A 4,132-nucleotide genomic window follows, 5' to 3' on the forward strand; every position below is an offset into this window, starting at 1 on the left:
AGTCAGGTAGTACTGGCAACGGCCACGCTCAAAATGGTGTATTTTATGTGTCTGTATGTCTGTAAATATTGTATTTGTATGAATTGTATTGTATATGTTTTCTTCTGTTTTTAATTTGGTCAAATTTGATTGGCCACCTGCTTGGTAGCAAGGTTGTGAGGGAAAGTATGTTTTGTTCATCATCCTGAAAACTTAACAAGGTGTTACAAATTTCTCTTGTTCTGCATATTGTGATCACTTGTAGTATATGAATTAAGGAGTTGCATTCTCTCCAAAAGAACCCATAACTATACTTTGCTCCAGACAAGTTAGTTCATATCCTATTGTTCCAATAATAATTACCTTCGCCAAGGAAGGAGGTTATGCTTTCAAGGTGTCAGTAGTGGGACTGAACCTGGAACCATGTGGTTGCTAAACAAGCTACTTACCACAGAGCTACTCCTGTGCCTTAAATAATAGTGATGATAATGAGGATGAGGAAACCTTTTTTGGTAGTGTATGTATGTGTGTACGTATTGTGCATGTGTGTGTATATATATATATATATATATATATATATATCCTTCGACTTCGTCTTTTTTTCCTCTTTCATTTACCCATTTATTTTATTTATTTGTGCTTCAATGAAAGCACACATGTGGTGCGTGTGTGCGTGTACACATGTGCACATGTAAATTCCGATATACGTCAACATAGTAGTGTGTATGTGTGTGTATGGGTGTGTGTTTGTGCACTTGCAGTGTATTAGTTGCATATTTATATTTGTATGTTTAAACATTGTTTAATTTAACCCTCAGCCTTCTCCCTTTCACCTTAATACTTCCAGTATGATCTCTCTCTCTTTATATATATATATATATATATATACACACCATACACTCACATTTATGTGTTGCCAATTTATTTATCTGCCACAGTTGCTTTCTGTTGGACTAAATTGAAAGAAATTTGGCAGTTTATTTACACATAAATGACATCTATGTATACAACATGTATGTGTGTGTGTAGGTGTCTGTGTGTAAGTGCATATTTTTTTTGTGTGTGTGTGTGTGTGTGTGTGTGTGTGTATATATATGCATGTGTGTGTGTCCGTATGAGTATTTGTATGTGTTTGATACGAATCTTTCAGTTTTTACAGTTCATCTCACATTGCTCGTTAAGCACTGTCAAAGGCATATCTGTATGTGTATGTGTTTATGTAGATATGTGTGTATGTATAGGTGTCTTTATCTGAATGTGTGTGTGTGTGTGTGTGTGTATGAATGTGTCTGTCTGTCTGTTTGTATGTATGTGTGTGTGTGTATATATATATATATATATATATATATATACATATATATATGTATGTATACTCTCATTCATGTGTATTTGTGTGTATTGAGAATAAGATGGATGAATAGATAGATAAACGGACAAATTCACTCATTCCAGGTATGGATTGAAAGATAGAAAAACAGAGATTAAGAAAGTGTGGGTAGAAGATAGATAGATAGAGAGAAAGAGAGAAGCCCCTCCCTCATCCTGTTGTATAAAAAAATTATTTCAGTTATCCCCTCTCTTTCCCTTTTTTTCTCTTTCTCTCTCACTTTCCACCTCCCACACCATACTTTCCACTCTCTCCATCCACCTACCTTCTTCCTATCCCTGATGTTACCCCCTGTTAACTCCAAAATATATTCTACCCCCACCTCTTTCCACCACCACCACCTCACCTCCAATGCTCAAATTATTTTTGCTCCATTATCCTCTTTACCTTTCCCCGTACCCCTGCCCTACTGTAGCTCCATGCCTTACTGCCCCCCCCCTCACACACACTTGCATGCTGACCCTTGTATTCCACCTACCAAATAGACACCAGATGTACCCTATCTTTAAACCAAAAGCTAGCACATATTTCCTGCAGATTAATGCAATTTAACTTGGGGCTGCTGTTGACGTTATCACTTCCGTGTGTCCTTCTCCATGTTATGTGCAGATTTATATGAAATACAAGTGCTGCTACTATTACTACTACTGCTACTGTTGTTGTAGTAGTTTAGCTCTCGGTCAGTCTTTACTGAGCAGATCTATGCAGAAGCATGTTCCTTTTCAAAGAAAAAAAAAGATTAATAATAAAGTATGTTTTATGACTCCCATCATCTTCCTACATGTGAGACTACATTATACAAAGTGCTATTCCTGTTTTAAGACCAAAGGATGTGATTTGAGAGGGATTTGGTCTACTAATTCCAGTAAGAGATAAATATCATTTAATCCACACTGTTATTGTAGTTCTTATTTTAATACAGTATATCGTCACCATCGTTATCGTCTAACGTCTGCTTTCCATGCTGGCATGGGTTGGATGGTTTGACTGAGGGCTGGCAAACCAGGAGGCTGCACCAGGCTCCAATCTGATCTGGCAGTGTTGCTACAGCTAGATGTCCTTCCTAACGCCAACCACTCCAAGAGTGTAGTGGGCGTATTTTTATGTGCCACTGGCACAGGAGCTAGTCAGGCGGCCCTGGCATCGATCACGTTTGAATAGTGCTTTTTACATACCACTGGTATGAGAGCCAGTCAGGCAGATCTGGCATCGATCACATTTGGATGGTGCTTTTTACGTGCCACCAGCACAGGAGCCAGTCAGGGGGCACTGGCATCGATCATGTTCAAATAGTGCTTTTTACGTGCCTCTGGCACGGGAGTGAGTCAGGAGGCACTGGCATTGACCACGTTCGGATGGTGCTTTTTATTTGTCACCAGGACTGGAGCCAGTCAGGTAGACCTGGCATCGACCATATTCAGATGGTGCATGTACATGTCACTGGCATGGGAGCCAGTCGGGGGGCACTGGCCACAGCTACAATTTTGGTCTTGGTTTTACTTGACTCAACAGGTCTTCTCAAGCATATCATGTCGCTAAATCCACTCACAAAGCTTTGGTCAGCCCGAGGCTATAGTAGAAGACACTTGCCCAAGGTGGCACACAGCAGGTCTGAACCTGGAACCATGTGGTTGAGAAGCAAGCTTCATACCACACAACCACACCGGTGCCATTGACAAACAATATACCAAAAGTTTTTATTCTAGCACTGATATATCAAAAGACTGGTTGGTCATGACTGGAGTGTCTTTAATCATAGCCTTAATCAATCAGGTCTGACTTGGGGTGAAGCAACTACTTCCTGTAACTATTCTGTTACAAATAATTGCAAACACATCTGTTTTGCTTGATTATTAGATTAAAACGAAAATAAAAACCTGTAGTTGTACAGCTCAGGAATGAACCCTGGTCTTTTGTCTCTTCCTCTACAACTCCCTAATATGTCTTTATATACACAAACATTGCAATTTACAGTTATGTTACGTTAGGGCTCCTTTACAAAAGCCCCATTGTCACCAAACTGTTTCAGCCTTAACAAGCAGTACTACTTACGCTGCCATCTGGTGGCTATACATGTAATTATGTATTTCAGACATGACTTAACTGTTTGCCCAGTCAGTCATGAGGCAGCATTTACACATCTGTTAGGCATTCACGGACTATTTGTTTAAGTAAAATTATTATTATTATTATGGTGGTGAGCTGGAGGGCTGTTAGCAGACTGGGCGAAATGATTTTGTGGTGTTTCGACTGTCCATGTCCTGAGTTCAAATTCTGTCAAGGCTGACTTTGCCTTTCATCCTTTCAAGCACTGGAGGGGTTGATGTAACTGACTTATCTCCCCCTCTGAACTTTCAGGCCTTCTGCCTATAATTGAAAGGATTATTAAAGCAGTGATTTGGCAGAAATGTTAACACAGGCGCAGGCGTGGCTGTGTAGTAAGAAGCTTGCTTCCCAACCACATGGTTCTGGGTCCAGTTCTACTGTGTGACACCTTGGGCAAGTATCTTTTACTATAGCCCCAGGTCGACCAAAGCCTTGTGGGTGGATTTGGTAGGCAGAAACTGAAAGAAGCCTGTCATATTTATATACATTTGTGTGTGTTTATTGAGCGAAAACACCTAAAGCTCCACGAGGCCCCGGCAGGGGCTGGTGGCGACCCCTGTTGTACTCTTGTGCCCCAACTTTCTCTCACTCTTTCTTCCTGTTTCTTGAGTAACGCTCTGATGGACTGGCGTCCCATCCAGCTGGTGGGGGGGGGGGGGG

The 4,132-nt window shown here is 40.7% G+C and overlaps 1 protein-coding gene across 1 annotated transcript in view; it reads left to right on the plus strand.

The window, feature by feature from the left end:
* The window catches only part of LOC106879805 (GDP-mannose 4,6 dehydratase), a 54,679-nt gene that overhangs the window by 46,927 nt on the left and 3,620 nt on the right, over positions 1-4,132 (plus strand). The window lies entirely within an intron of this gene.

This window comes from Octopus bimaculoides, chromosome 20, assembly GCF_001194135.2.
Source record: "Octopus bimaculoides isolate UCB-OBI-ISO-001 chromosome 20, ASM119413v2, whole genome shotgun sequence".
In the NCBI taxonomy this organism is placed as follows: Eukaryota; Metazoa; Mollusca; class Cephalopoda; order Octopoda; family Octopodidae; genus Octopus; species Octopus bimaculoides.